At 44.3% G+C, this 16,311-nt stretch overlaps 1 protein-coding gene across 2 annotated transcripts in view; it reads left to right on the top strand.

Annotated features, from left to right (window-relative positions):
• Positions 1–7: 7 nt before the first annotated feature.
• The window catches only part of Stox1 (storkhead box 1), a 45,533-nt gene continuing 29,229 nt past the window's right edge, over positions 8–16,311 (top strand). Inside the window, exon 1 of one of the 2 annotated variants that reach the window (XM_010605858.3) lies at positions 8–363. The gene's annotated coding sequence lies outside the window, so the exon portion shown is untranslated. Of the gene's footprint in view, positions 364–5,241; positions 5,258–16,311 lie in introns of those variants that run through there. The other variant, XM_033766557.1, reaches the window with a different exon arrangement.

Genomic DNA, 16,311 nt, shown 5'->3' with positions numbered 1-16,311 from the left:
TTTTTTTTTTTTTTTTTGGTACCAGAGATCGAATTTGAGACCTTGCACGGCAGGCAGCGGCCCCACTGAGCTAAATCCCTGGCCCTCTTTGGCCTCTTTGCTGTTGTTATGTATGTATAGATTTTTAAGGCTTATGCATTCCTACGTAAGAGCATGTGGGCACACAGTGTTGGTGCTGGCTGCTCTACAGAAAATTCAGGGGAGGAAAAGGGTGGCCAGCTTCATTAGCCCAGCTGCACACATGGGTCTTTCTCCTGGGGCTCTGGACTTGGGACTCATGGGCCTCTCAAGATCTGAGGATGAGCATCCTGGCCGAGCAGATGTGAGTGACCCACATCCTGGGTGCAGACCTGAAGGTACCAGGTATGATTGAGAACTTACTGTGTTTAAATAAAATAATTTATTACAGCAAAAGGCACATTGCCATTAATTCCATCCAAAGCCCTTCCCTTTGTTTCAAGCACACTGACTGTTTTGGTCACCTTCTGAAACAATTCCGGAAAGCCCTCTTTGGTGAGTCTTCAGTTGTCGTGTCTGCTCCCATGTCCTGAATTGACTCAAAACTTTCATTCTCTCTGGTCATTTTGACTTTGGGGAAGAGGCAGAAGTCTCATGGTACCAGACTGGTAAATAAGGTGGATGAGGACACACTGTCATGTTTTTATGAGCAGAGTCTGTCTTTCCATTGGATGGTGCTCCGCAATGGCATTCACTAGCTTTGATTACACTCAGAGACAGGAAAGACAGCTTCCAGAGCTGCTTCAGAAAGTGGCAACCAGCCGGGCATGGTGGCACACGCCTGTAATCCCAGCACTCAGCAGGCTGAGGCAGGAGGATCACTGTGAGTTCAAGACCAGCCTGGGCTACATAGTGAGTTCCAGGTCAGTCTCAACTACATAGTGAGACCTTGTCTCAAAAAAACCAAAAACCAAAAACCAAACAAAATAAAACAAACAAACAAAAAACTTGGGCGTGGTGATGCAAGCCTGTAATCCCAGCCCTTAGCAGGCTGAGGCAGGAGGATCACTGTGAGTTGGAGACCAGCCTGGATTACATAGTGAATTCCAGTTCCAGGTCAGTCTCAACTACATAGTGAGACCCTGTCTCAAAAAAAAAAAAAAAGAATGTGGCAACCATGATGGGATAAGTGCATTTGAAGCCATGTGAAATATCCAGAGGGGGAATGAATGAAGATGTGTCTTTTGGTGTGATAACTTTGGGGGAGTGTAATAATTTTTTTTTTTTGTTTTAGTACCAGGGATCGAACTCTGGACCTTGTATTTTTGAGGCAGGCGAGGTGCCACTGAGCTAAATCCTCAGCCTGGTAAATTTTTTATTTAGACACTCACCGGATGTTTCGATCACCCTTTCTGTGGCTTGCAGGGTTTATGTTTGCTCCACATTTTGTGCATTTTCTTTCCCTCTTCACTTTCTCTACCTCAGTTTTCCTCTAGTAAGCACAAGTTTCCAAGCAGAGAATATTTTTCCTAAAAAGAGGGACATTGGGCCTTTGGTTTGATGACAGGAAATAAATCTTCTTTTGTGCTCTAGTCCTCAAGTGTTTTGTTTTTGTTTTTCATTAGCAAATGACATTAACAAATGGAAGCCTGGGTTCTGGAAGTGGCTGGAGACAGCTGCTTACCCAGCTGGTGCTGTGGGAAGGGTTGTTGTCACAAGGAGGGGCACCTACATTTATTTGGGGGACCATTGCTCCTCAGGCTTCACCTATTAGGGCACAAAAGGTTAATGGTGGGGGCCGCTTGGCCAAATAAGTTTGGTCCCTTTCTCCTGAAATTTATAGCCACCCTCTCTCACCCCCTGAAGCATCTTTTCTCACTGAGTAAAAATGTCCCAGTGAACATAGCTCCTTTTTAATACTGGCTTCATGAGTTCATTCCTTGTGAAGTACTGGTATTAAGTGTTTCTGTGTTTTGTTTGTTTTTGTTTTTGGTACTAGTGATCAAGGCAGGCAGTGGCACCACTGAGCTAAATCCCTGGCCTGTGTTTCTGTGTTTTAATGCACCTCTCTTTCAGCCTTGGATAAAGGGAGAGTGGTGTCAAGGAGTTTGCTTTTTCAGTTCATGAGGAGTAGCTGAGGGGAGGCTCCCGAAGCTGTCTGGTGAGTCTTGTCCACCCACAGTGACGTGTGCAGCTTGCTTTGGGTAAGAGTTCCCTGTGTGTGCTTTGAGAGGTCCTGAAGAGCAGACTATCCATCTGGCCTATAGAAAGTGATGGGAGGATCTTCCCACCTGTACTAGTTCCCTACCAAATACCTCTGAGCACAGTCTTCCAGTCCTAGAGAGATATGGAGGAAAATTGCAAGGGATGGGGGATAGGGGTGTGGCTCAGGGATAGAGCGCTTGCCCCACAGCATAGGGTGATGCTCTGGATTCCTGTGGAAGCCCTCTTTGGAGAGAGTTCAGTTGTCATTACTGCTCTCATGTCCTGAATTGATTCAAAACTTTCACTGTCTCTGGTCATTTTGACTTTGGGGAAGAGGCAGAAGTCCCAACACTGAAAAAGAAAGAAGGAGAAAATGGCAAGTGATCTAAGAGTGTAGAAGTCACTTATTAATTAATGCTAGATGTCACTGTTTACAGAATCTTTATTTTGTTTTGTTTGGTGATAGGATCTCACTGTGTAGTTTAGTCTGTCCTTGATTTTGTTTTTTTTTTTTTTTTTGCCTATCTTTGCATCTAGTTTAGGAGCATAGGAACAGTTCAAGGGTGCCTGGTTGCTGATCAGCAAATCTCCGATGTACTCTGACTTCTCCTATGACTTTGGGGTGGTATTGGGGAGATAATGAGGAAAGGGTCCCAGTGACTCCCATGCTGCCCTGTTTCTGAAGCCTTCTCTTGACTGGCTGTAGGGCATTTTGCAGGACTGAGTAGCTAATGTAATGTTTTTAGTCATCCATTTATCAAGGGTGCCTGGTTGCTGATCAGCAAATCTCCGATGTACTCTGACTTCTCCTATGACTTTGGGGTGGTATTGGGGAGATAATGAGGAAAGGGTCCCAGTGACTCCCATGCTGCCCTGTTTCTGAAGCCTTCTCTTGACTGGCTGTAGGGCATTTTGCAGGACTGAGTAGCTAATGTAATGTTTTTAGTCATCCATTTATATAAAAAGGGCATATTTAGCAAAAGATATGCTGAGGAAAATTGTCATGGCCTTCTGAGCCCCTCGGGCAGAAGAGCCCTGGACAGAGGTACAAAGTGAGTGCGGAGTGGTGGAAGAGAACAGAGGAAGCACCAAGCCGATCAACACTGGAGGCTGTTCATGCGTGGGACTCAAGGGACTTTGCTGCAGAGGGTCTGCTTAGTGCTGCCTGTTAGGGAGAGCTGTGCCCTGGGGTCTGGAGGGCACCTGCCAAGGGACCCAGGACAGGAAACCAGGGACGTCTCTGGGTGATGGCTGTCAGGCACAAAGCATCTATAGATATTCATGAACACATTTTTAATGCTTTTATTTCTCTTGGTCCACACCTTACAGAGACAGTATTAACTCTTGAAGGTTATATTTAGTTTTGTGGAACTATTTTTCAAAATGATTGTACCATTTTATGCTCATATCAACAATGAGATAGTTCTAGTTTCTCCATGTCATTGTCAACATTTGATGCTATCTCTTTCTTTTGTTTGGTTCCAGGGATCAAACTCAGGTCCTTGTGTTTGCAAGGCAGGTAGGGGAACCACTTGAGCTGAATCCCCAGCTCTTGATGCTATCTCTTTGATTTCTGCTGTTTTGGTGTGTAGTATGTGGTATGGTATCCTTTAGCTTTAACTTGTACTGCCCTAATGACTAATGGTATTGAGTATATTTTGATGTGCTTATTAACTTCCTTTAAGAAGTGTCTGCTAGTCTTATGCTCTCTTTAAAAATTGGATTCTCAGAGGTTGGGGATTTAGCTCAGTGGTGCCACCGCCTGCCTTGCAAGCACAAGGTCCTGAGTACTTTAGTCCCCAGTACCTAAATAAATAAATAAATGAAATTAGATTCTCTTTTTATTATTCAATTGTAGGAGTTTTTAATATATCTCAAATCCCAGGCCTTTATTAGACTCATACTTTACAAATATGGTTCACCCTATAACTTGCCTGTTCAATTTTTTTCTGGTGCTGGTGATTGAACTCAGGGCCTTGCACATACTACAAGTAGTATACCACTGAACTATATCCTCAGGCTGCCTATTCAGTTATCTTGTGTTGTCTAGAGAAGTTTTAAATTAAGTCTCGTTATTCCCCCTTCTTTATGGCCTGTGCCCCTCACCATACCTGGGATTGAATTGAGGATTTTGCGCGTAATAGGCAGGCATAGTGCCACTGAGCTACATCCCAGGCCCTGGCCTATACTTTTTGCATCCTATAGAAATTTTGCCTAGGGCCGGGATTTAGCTCAGTGGTTCCACTGCCTGCCTTGAAAGTGCAAGGATCTGAGTTTGATCCCTGGTACCAAAAAAATTTTTTTTTTTTTTTTTTTTTGCCTAACCCAAATATTTTCTCCTAGAAGCTTTGTGATTTTACATTTCAGTTAGGACCCTATTTAGGGACAATTTGTTGAAAACAGGGGCCTTTGAAACTCTGCTGAAAACCCATTGCTTGAGTATATGTGAGGGCCTTCTCTGTTTTCTCTGTTCATTGCTTCCACCAAAACCACTCTGTCTTGATTATTGTACTTAATAAGACTTGAAGTGAGATGTTGTGAGCTCTCCAACTTTGTTCTTCAGAATGTTTTGGCTACTTTAAATTCTGTTTTGCCACATAAAGTTTAAAATGAGTTTTCCAATTTCTGCAAAATTCTGCTAGGGTTTTGATTGGGAATGTGTCAAGACTGTTTGGAACTGGATGAACTACTTATTCTGGCTCATCTGAGACTGGCTTCCCATGGGGACTGCCCTTAACTAAAGAGCTATGAACAATGGGCAACTTACTCACTGTTACTATACCCTTACAAGAAGACTGTCCTTCTCCCTACGCCTCTAATTTCTGGTGTGTGCCATTTAATTATTGTTTTGTTTTGTTTTGTCTGAGACAGGGTTTCATTATGTAGCCTAGGCTGGCTTTGACCTCACTATGTAGCTCAGGCTGGCCACAAATTCATAGTGATTCTCCTGCCTCAGCCTCCCAAATTCTGGGGTTAAGGCATGTGCCACCAACACTCGACATATATTTTGTTTAATTGGGCATCTCACCTTTTCTGTACTACAGGTTTTAAAAAGCAAATTCAGTTTCCTGCCTCTCCAAGAGAACACATGATAGTAAGTGTATAGGGCTTAATAATGGTTTAGATTAATTTGGTTTAGGAAAAAAATTTCTTTTGAGGTTGGTCACCTAGGCTGGCTTCATACTTGCAATCCTCCTGCCCAAGTAGCTGGCATATAGGCATGGGCTGCTATGCTGATTGTTTTAGGCATGTGATCAAATTTATCATCCTAACAGCTTTTATATGTGCACTTCACTTCCATGAAACACATGTACTTCGTTGTGTAGCCATCATTCTTTTCCAGAATTTTTCATCTTGCAAAACAAACTCTGTACTTAACCTGTGCCCATTCTTTCCTCCTCGCAGTCACTGGTAACCACCATTCTACTTTTTGTCTTTACTTTTTTGTTTGTTTCTTTGTTTTTTTAATACTGGGGATCAAACTCTCTGGTCCTTATGCTTTCGAAGCAGGTGGTGGAACCCCTGAGCTAAATCCCAGTCCCTGTCTTTACTTTTTGAATTTGGCTGTTCCAAGTACCTCACAGAAATTGGAACCATGCCGTGTTTGCTCTTTTGTGACTAGCTTATTTCACTTAACATGTCTTCAGGGTCATCCTTTTTTTAGCATGTATCAGAATTTCCTTTTTTGTGTGTGATGCTGGGGATTGAATTTAGAGCCTCATGTATGCTAGGCTAGCGCTCTACCACTGAGCCGGGTCTCCAGCTACAGTTTCCTTCCTTTTTCAGGCTGAATAATGTACCATTGTGTATTGTTTTTCTGGTCATTCTTTGATGGACACTTAAGTTGCCTCCATGTTTGAGCTATTTTGCTTAGTGCTGCTGTGAATCTGGGCATACAACTATCTCTTCAAATTCCTGCTTTCAATTCTTTGGGGTTTATACCCAGAAGTAGAATTGCTGGGTCATATGGTAATTGTAATTTTAAGTTTTTGTTGTTGTTGTTTTGTTATTATGGGTCATCCTGGGGAACTACATCCCTAGCCCTTTTTATTTTTTTTGTTTTGAGACAGGGTCTCACTAATTTTTCCATATTGGCAATCTTCCTGCCTCAGCCTCCCAAGTACTAGGATACAGATGTGTGCTACCATGTTGGGCTTCTGTCTGTCATTTTATCTCATCCTTCCCAATAATGTTGCATCCTTCTTGAGGTATCACAGACTCCGTGGTGCTGGCCAGGCCCATTGTTCTGGTGAGGTGCTGTCGAAATTGTCCTGTACTGAGATGCTAATGTCTGAGTTGGGCACCAGCCATGCTGCTTGGTCGCTGTGAGGCCCCTGGCCAGTGTCTCACTTCTTTAGGCTTCTGCTTCCTGCTCATCTGGGCTCTGCTGACTGCTGAGGCTTCTCAGTTCCTGGCCTCACGTTCACCTGTGTTAGAGCCCTGGGCACAGGTGGATGAGAGCCTACCTGGAAGTTGTGTAAGAGATTTGACCACAAATGAAGAGCCTGTGTACCCCCTCCCAGTCTGGCCCCAGCATCTGGACTTTCTGGTTCCCCTTTTATGAAGCACCTCATGCTGGGTCTCCCTTGCTCACATGATCCTCTGTTAGGTATGTACTGAGGATTTACTGTGTGCCCCACCCTGGAATGACACGGTGGGACAAACAGCTCATCCCTGACGTCAAGGAGCTCACAGTCTAGGGCCTGAAAGGTAAATAAGTGATGTGGGACAATGGGGGGCCATGGAACAGCTGGCTGGCTGTTATGCATGTCTGTGTGTCCATGTGACTGTGTGACCATGTGACCGTGTGTCTGTGTGACTGTGTGTCTTCCTGGAGGAGCGATGCCTGTGTTAAGATGTGAGGGTGAAGTAACATTAGTGTAATGACAAGCACACTTAAGTTGTGAGGGAGGGCGTGTGTCCCAGCTGGGTTTAGCCAGTGTGCAGAGGGGCGTGGATGGAGGCCCAGAATGGGTGGAGAAGGCTGGCTGTGACTGGCCCTGCTGAGAGTCAGGGTGTTGAGCTTGAGGTTACCGAACAGTAAAGTATTGAACAGTAAAGTGCGTTCCTGTGATCACATCTGTCACCCTGACTACCTGATACTGAGTGTGCTGCAGGTGTGCATGGTCTTCATCGAAGTGGCGGTGGGTCAGGGGGTCTCCATGGACCTAGTGGAGCTTGTGCTGCTGGGTACTTGTTAAGTGGTAACTGTTAACCTGAGCACGGCTATGGGAAGAATTCAAAGGCCATGCAGGACCCCTAGGTCTGTCACTAGTGTCATGAGCTCTGCCTCGCCTTCCACTTCACAGAGTTGCTGAAGCTGCAGATGAGAGGCCATCTGTGAAAACACTGTGGACGATATGCAGTGCAAACACGAAGAAGTCTTTCTACTTAATTGTGTCATCCTTAATTTCTTTCATCAGTGTTTTATAGTTTTCAGCATACAAGTTTTTTGCTTCCTTAGTTGGGTATATTTGTAAATATTTTATTTACTTATTTGTATATTTTTGAAAGAGTCTTCCTATGTAGTTTGGGCTATACTTGAACTTACTGTGTAGTCCAGACTTGGCTCAAACTTGCAGTGATCCACCTGCCTCAAACTTTTGAGTGCTAGGATTATAGGCATGAGCCACCATGCCTGGCTGATTTTTTTTTTTTTTTGTCTTTTTTTGTTTTCTTTTTTTGGTACAGGGATCGAACTCGGGTAATTGAGCTTGCGAGGCAGGCAGCGGCAGCAAGGAGCTAAATCCCTGGCTCCTGGCTGTTATCTTAATTTCCTTTTGAGAGAGTTCATTGTTACTGTGCAATGGCGCAACTTCTTTTTGTGTGTTGTTTGTGTATCTTGTAACTTATCTGAATTCCTCTATGCTAGCAGATTTTTCTGTGCAGTCTATACGTGAGATTGTGTCATCTGTGAACAGAGATGATTTAACTCTTCAAATTTGGGAGCCTTTGTTTTCTTCCTCACTTGCTCTGCTTAGGATTTCCAGTACTTTATTTAACAGAAAATGGCAAGAGTGCCACCCTTATCTTGTTTCTTGTTTGATTTTTTTTTGGACCAGGGATTGAACTGGGGCCCTTGTGCTTGTGAGGCACACAGTGGCACCACTGAGCTAAATTCCTGGCCCTTTGTTTTGTTTTTTTGAGACAGGGTCTCACTTTGTATTTCAGGCTGGCCTGGCCTTGAACTCTTGGCAACTCTGCCTCAGCCTCCTAAGTGGTGGGGCTACAGGCATGTGCCACCATACCCAGCCCCTTTACCTTCTTTCTTATCTTGGAGGAAAAGCTTTCCGTTTTCACATTTGAGTGAGATATTAGATATGGGCTTTTCATATATTAACTTTATTTTTATTTGATTGATTGATTGATTTAGTGGCACTGGTAATTGAACCCAAGGCCTTTGCACAGAGCCATATCTCCAGCCTTTAAAAAAAAATTTTTTTAGCCGGGTGTGGTGGCACACGCCTGTAATCCCAGCACTCAGGAGGCTGAGGCAGGAGGATTGCTGTGAGTTTGAGACCAGCCTGGGCTATATAATGAGTTCCAGGTCAGTCTCCATTACATAGTGAGAGACTGTCTCAAAAAAAAAAATTTTTTTTGACAAGGTTTGCTGAGTTATTTAGGATGGACTTGAATTTGCTATCCTCCTGCCTAAGCCTCCCACATTACATAGTGAGACCCTGTCTCAAAAAAAAAAATTTTTTTTGACAAGGTTTGCTGAGTTATTTAGGATGGACTTGAATTTGCTATCCTCCTGCCTAAGCCTCCCAGAGTTTTGGGGTTACAGGTGTGTACCACCATTCCTAGTTATAGTTATGACATTTATTTTGTTGAAGTAATTTCATCCTGTGTTTCTGGGTAGAAGACAATATTTCTTAAATGCCCATACCACCCAAAATGAGCTAAGATTTAATATAATTCCTATAAAAGTCCCACTGGCATTCATCACAGAATTAGAAAAAAAAGTTCTGAAATTCATTTAGAATCACAGAGGATTCTGGCTAGTCAAAACAATCCTTCGATTTCAAAATGTATTACAAAACTGTAGTGGTTACAAACGTGACAAGCATAAAGACAGACACACTCAGGAATGAAACACACCTGTAATATCTGATGCTTGGCAAGGGCGCCAGGAACACACAGGGAGAAGGCTGGCCTCTCTACTGATGGTGCTGGGGCACTTGGATGCCCACATGGAAAATAACAAAATTGTACCATTTCTGTACACTGTGCATAAACCGTCAACTAAAAAGGAACTAAAGACTTAAACACAGACCTAAAACTAAAACTAGAAGAGTGCATTGGGGAAAAGTTTTATGACATAGGTCTTAGTAGTGATTCCTTGGATCCAATGGGGACCAAAAGCAAAAATAGACACATGGGACGAGAGTAAAACCACAGATATTATCAGTGGTTATTCTGCCTTGTGTGAATAATGACACTCGAGTGCATGCACACAATGTGCATGCATGTGTGCGTGCGCGTGTGTGTAGGTATACATGTACCATTGAATATTTTTATATTTTTAAAGTTTGTATTACTTGTTTTAGTACATATTATTTTATTAATATTATTGGGGGGAGGTTTGAAACAGGGTCTTGATATGTAGTTCAGGCTGGCCTCAAACTGAAAGCATCCTCCTGTCTCAGCCTCCAGAGTGCTGGGATTACAGGCTTGTGCCACCACACCCAGCAGTACCTGTTTTTTAAATTTGGTTTTAATTTAACGGCTACTTAAACATTCACACAAAAGGATAGCCAGTGAAGAACCTCTTGCTCCTGGCCCTGCCTGCTCCAGCTGCCTTCTGTGCTTCTCTGAAAATATCCCAGCAACTGGTTACCTAGTCCTTCTGGGGGCACTGTATCCAACTCTAAGCACTGTGGACATATCTACCCACTCCCATTTTCCTATAGCTTTAGTGTAGTATGTTTATCATTTTTTCTTGGAAACAAAAGTTTTCTAAAAAGGTTATGAATAAACAAACATAAACAATCAAAGTCTAGTCCATTGCTCTGAGTTTACAGAACTCTGGCTCAGCGGGATATACATGGGCTGATGTGAAAGAGTTTTTCCTAGCTGAGTGAGCTACATGGAAGCTAGTGTTAAGTTTCATTAGTGCAAAGCCTCAGGAACCCTCCTTGACAAGCTGTTTGCTGGTCCGAGAGCACTCCAAGCTCATCCTACCATGGAACCCTATTTTGCTAAGCTCTTTGTAGGATGGATATTTGAGGCACTCTTGAGAAACAGGGTCCCTGTGGAACATTTTCCTGTGAAGGAGGTGGGCAGCTTACACTACCCTGCAGGGACCACTGCCGCAGAGCCCCTTGAATGGTAGGTGAGAGGGATGGAGTAAAGTACGCAGGCACCCACTGCTCGAGGGGAGGTTTGTGTGTTGGAGGACTGAGTGGACTGGGGCCATGGACGTAGAGTCTGACAGATCTTATTCTGTGACCTAGGGCAGAGCAGGCCTCCTTTATGAATGGCAGTCACCATGTGTGACCTGCTCCCAAGCTGATGCGTTAGTGGATGTAGAAATGCTGACTTGTGTTACTCCCTGCACCTACAGGCAACAGTTCAGGCTTCAAGAAGGGGCAGAGTTTGAATGTTCTGTGGGTTCATAGGGCTCATACATCTGAGGACTTTCAAAGGCTGCCCAGAGGTCCAGCAAGATTCCAGGCTAGTAGAGAAAGTCAAACTTTAAGCTTTTACAATGTGGAGGAGTCTCTAAACCAACCAGCTTTTTACAGATGAGAAACTGCTGCCAAAATCATTTCTAAAATTAAGCTCATTCTGTGATAGCTGACTTCTTAAGCATATTTTTACTTTTATTTGCTGGGTGAAAATATACAAAAGGATCCTTTCTTCTTGTTGAAGCAAGAAGCCACTCATAGTTCTGTGCTATTTCTTTAGCAGTTAATTAACAATCAGGAGGCCCCTTGTGAAATTCTTTTTAAAACAAAACAGGCTTTGACTTCCCATGTCTGAATCCACAGGTAATGTCTGTATTTGTTTGATGGAAGAGAGAAGGCAAGACCTGGTAACACAGATTTTTCCATGGCTGGCTGGTCTTATATAATTACAATAACTTATAAAACACACACACACACACACACACATACACACACATATTTTTTGGTACTGGGGATCGAACTCAGCTACTTGCACGTGCAAGGAAGGTGGTAGAACCACTGAGCTAGATGCCCAGCCCTATTAATTATTATTATTATTATTTTTTGGTACCGGGTGTTGAACTTATATTTTTAACATGAAACATTTGGCCTACTTTTTGAGACGTTTGGTGAGGTATAATTTGCATGCAGATAGGTTGACTCTTTTTAGGTATACATGTCGGAGTCTTGACAAATGTAAACAATTGTGTAACTACCACCGCAGTCATGGTACAGCATTTTTCCATCACTCCAAAGTTTTTAGGGACCCTTTGCAGTCAGTCCCCAGCCCTCCTGTGGGGCCTAACCCTAGCAACCACTGATTTGATTCTCTTCTAATAATTTCGACTTTCCTGTCATGTTATAATTAAATCACACAATATATATGTAGCCTTTTGTGTCTGGCTGTCTTGGTTACTTTTCTTGTTTCTGAGACAAAATACCCGACTCCCAAACCTTACAGTTTGTAGAGGTTTCAGGCCATAGTTGGCTGGCTCCAGGCCACAGTGGCACATGGCAGAGGGCCATCACAGAGGAGAAGCAGTTCATTGCACACAGATGACAGCGAAAGCAAGGAAGGGTTGACCAAGCTCTTTCTATCCCTTATGTCTTATCCAGACTACTTAGGATGGGTGGCACTCACACCCTTAATCCTAATGCCCTTAATCCTAGCATTGCACCTGAATCAATCCCAGCATCACACACTCTGCATCCAGCTGCCTCTGAAAAAGTGCCCCCCCAAGACCCTATGAGACTTTGGGGGGACATTCTAGGCCCAAGCCATAACACAGGCTTCTTTCACTTAGGATAATGTTTTTGAGATTCATCGGTAAGCTTGCTGGTAGTTCATCCCTTTGGTTTCTCTGTAATCTTAAATTGTGTCAAGGTTCCACAATGTGTTCACCAGTTCACAAAGCCAATAGGTATTTGTGTTGCTAACAGACTACAGCAGAAGTAAGAAAGACAGAGATTTATTAAAGGGAAAGTACACTCCACAAAGTGGGAGTGGGCTGAGGAGAAAACTCAGAGTGAATTTGAGTCCAAGCATCCCTGTCTGCTTTAGGTGTGAGGATACAAACACTTCGAAGAGTTTGGAGACAGCGTTCAGTGATGGCAGTTGCCATTGCTGAAAGTGCACCCTCCAGAGCAGAGGATGATGCCAGGCTTGGTGGTACACACCTTATAATCTCAGCACTTGAGAGGCTGAGTCAGGAAGTTTGCCAGTAGTTTGAGGCCTGGGCTATGTAGTGGGCTCAAAACCAACCTAAACTACACAGTGAGACCCTATTTCAAAAATCAGAAAAAACAAAAGCAGAGGGCAGTGAGTTCCAGGGTTGGTTTTGCTTTTGTTTCCTAGAATTGGGATGTGGTCAGGCTGGTAAGTCCCTGGACTGTGTTGGGTTAATTGAGTCTCCCACCTCACATCAAGGGGAGTGTGTTTTTTTTCTCCTTTGGTACTGGGGCTTCAACTCAAGACCTTGGGCTTGAGAGTCAGGCATAGTACCACCGAGCTAAATCCCTGGCCCGTAAGGGAGAGTTTGTGATTGCGGGCCTAGGCAGAGACAGCATGGTTGCCAAAGCCCACTGGGGAGTCAGAACTGCTGTGGTTTTGGTAAGATGATGACCTTGGGTCTCTCCCCACCCCATTGCTCTAAAGCAGTGAGAGCACATTCTCCTCAGGGACTTGTGCTAAGGGCAGGAGCTGATTTTTTAGCTCACGTCACAATGTTAAGGAAGTATGGTGAGGGATGGACCACTTGTGCTTGCATTAGGATGTTAAGGAATATGGTGAGAGCAGGAAGCTCTTATGGTCTCTAAGAGCCAGAAGGCATCCTATATGTTATGCACCTAAGGCCAAGATTTTCCACAGAGTCTATCTCCTGCTACAAGATGCTGTCTCAAAATTCTGAGAATTTTGGACTGGAGATTCAGTTCAGTGGTGCCAGCCCCTGCCTGGCAAATGTAAGGTCCTGAGTTTGATCCCCGGTTCCAAAAAAAATAAAACCAAAAGAATTCTGAGAATTTAAAAAAAGGTGGTGGTGGTAGGAGCTCATGACACGTTGTCTTCGTACCTTCCTTTTCATTTTTGTGGTTGTTGCTTGTTTTGAGACAAGATCTTGCTATACAGTCCAGTCTGACCTTGAAGGCATAGCAATCCTTTTGCCTCAGACTCCTGAGTGCCAGGATTGCAGATGTGCGCCATCACGCCTGGCTAATTTTCCCTATTTATACATGGGAGAAAGGTGGGTGCTTGTTCCCAAAGGAGGAAGAAAAACCTTTGCTGTTTGGAGACTGGATGGAAAGGATCTGAGTTCTCTACCCTTTTGGAATGTAAATGCGTCTGTGCAGGAGTCAGATAAGCCCCAGTGGCTCCAAGTTTGGAACTAGAGATGTCTCTAAGATCCTGGGCCTCACATTCACTGGAGTGCGAACCTCCCTCCCCCAGGGCTGGTCTCCGTCTATCACTGGCAGTTTAATTTTCTAAGGCTTTTCTCAGCCCAGTTTTAGCACAGTTTTTTCAGAAAGCTCCACCTCTGCCGAACACAAAGGTCTTTTGTCCACACCCTACGATCTCATCTCTTGTGTTTTTCTGTATTTGGCTACTGACAAATTTCCCGTCATATGCTGGTTCTGAGGGGCATTTTGTTCTAATCTGACGGGCTGGTGGTAGGACCAGGTCTGCTGGGTGTGTCGTAAACAGCACTTACCTGCCACTTCAGAACTGGAAGGGCAGAATGAGGACAGTGTGTTGCCCTTGGCCTCACCCTCCAAGGCTTCTGGTTTTGGTCGGTTGAACAAATCTGATTTACAAAGAGGTCTACCTTGGAAAGCCTTATGGCTTTCTCAAATTACTGGATTAACCTGGTTCAAGGCATATACCCACGCATAGCTGGATATACTAGAAACATGGCTAGACCCTTGCCAAGTCCTGCAAGGAAGAAACCTATAGCAAACTCTGTCTTCCACATAACATAACTGGACCCAGATCCAGTTACGTGCAGCTTGAGAGCCAATACCTGGGTGGTGAGAGTTGGTGGGAAGAAAATCAGTTTTATTGAAGGGCTAGCCCCGAGAAGATGGGGGGCTGTTGTCCTCAGAGCTTTGTTAGAGGGAACTCAAGTCCACAGAAGGACATTTTGAAGAAGGGAAAGAGGTGGAAGGGGCAGTGAGCTAGAAGCCTGCAGGCAAAGATGAGTCTTCATTGTCCAGGAAGTACCCCTCTTTTTCCCCTCTGGCTGGAATATCCTAATTAACCTTGATCTCCTGGAGCTGGTTACCAGAACTATACTTTTCTGCACTGTAAACTTCACAACAACTTAGTTGATCCACATGATTACAGAGTGAAGGGTATTGTGCATTCTGATGTACTGTAATCGGAAGTCACCAGATGTATTGTGTTCTGTATCTTTAAAAATTATTGAGCAATTTGCATCTTTTTTTTTTAAAGACAGGGTCTCCCTATGTAGTTCAGGTGGTCTTGAACTATGTAGCCTATGAACTATGTGGCCTCAAATTTGTGGTGATCCTCCTGCCTCAGGCTCCCAGATGCTGGGATTACAGGTGTGTGCCACCATGCCTGGCCAGCAGTTTGCACCTTAATCCTTTTGGTCTGCTTCTCTTTAGAATTCTGAATGCTGGGCAAAGGAAAGGGAAGTAAATTTGCAAAGGAGTGGCTGTTGTTGCATCACAGGCTGATGAGTTGAAGCCAACCTAAATGCCTTTCTGGCTGAGCAGGGCCATGAATGGCTTCTGCTAAAGTGAAAAGTTAATGTCGCAACCCCAGAGCATCCCTGGAAACAGTTCTTAGAGCCCCAAGTAGGGAACCAGGCAACTCAAATGAGTAAGACTCCTAATATGGCCTCTCACTTCCCCTCAGTGGGTAAGTTTTGGGGCCCCCACTTCAGCCCAGATTAATTGAGTCCTTGTTCCTGGGGGCTGCCTTCCAAGCAGTCTTGCTTGTTCATGACCCCAAATTACCCATCCTGGCTGTGTGGGCGACATCTGGAGGTGTCATGCCTGGAAAATGCAGGGGCAGGGACCAGTCCCCCATGTCCACAGCCAGAGCTGTTAGGCAGGCAAAGCGGCTCAGAAGCAGTCTGGATGCAGACAGAACACTCACTGAACATGGAGTGAGTTTCTGGGAGACAGGGCTCCAGGAGCTGACTGTCGAAAAGAGATGTCAGTAATCCCCAGGTCATCCCACCATGGTCTAAAGTTTCCCTCACTAAGGCCTTGCTATTTGCTATTTTTCTCTTGCTACAAAAATTTTCATCATCCTCTACGCCCATCCAGACCTTTTCTGTATAAGGGTTAGGTATGAGACAAAGTCTCTTCATTTTCATACAGTTTTATTTTTTTCTGTTTTTTGAGACAGGGTGATGCCATGTAGTTCAGACTGGGCTTGAACTCACTGTATAGCCCAGGCTGACCTCAGACTTACAGTGATCCTTCTGCTTCAGCCTCCCCAGTGCTGGGATTACAGGAGTACACCACCACGCCCAGTTCTCACAATTTAAAAAGTTATTGGTAGTTTGGCCATCTGCATCCAGTATCAGGGCAGCACAGGCATCCCAGTTCTGTGGTTGCAGTGTATGTGTGGTGTGGCAACTGTGCAAGGGCAGGTGACCACCCAGGCAGCAAGGGTTGGCATGGAGGCGCCATCTAGTTTGACTTGGGTGTGGCAGTGAGAACAGCCACAGTGGATAGGTGGGGCCTGGATGGCCAAGGGTTTGAAAGACATGATATTGTGAAAAGAATGTGTGCCCTGAAGTTGGCATGGCCGCGCAAGTCAGAATCTCTGGGTTGAAATCTGTCTTCCCTCTTTACTAGTCCAAAGGCATAGCTGGGAATCAACTCAGGATTTCCGCAGGCCAGACCCCACTGCACCTGAGTGCTGCATTGTTGTTCCTTCTAGTCCTCTTCTACCTCCTGTTGTCGAAACAGTTTTTTTTTTTTTTTTTTTTTTTTTTTTTTTTTTTTT

The sequence above is a fragment of the Fukomys damarensis genome, unplaced genomic scaffold (assembly GCF_012274545.1).
Source record: "Fukomys damarensis isolate Sample0158 unplaced genomic scaffold, DMR_v1.0_HiC HiC_scaffold_20, whole genome shotgun sequence".
NCBI classification, from domain to species: domain Eukaryota; kingdom Metazoa; phylum Chordata; class Mammalia; order Rodentia; family Bathyergidae; genus Fukomys; species Fukomys damarensis.
The sequence above is the reverse complement of the archived record's forward strand: the minus strand, read 5'-3'. Positions and strand labels throughout refer to the sequence as shown.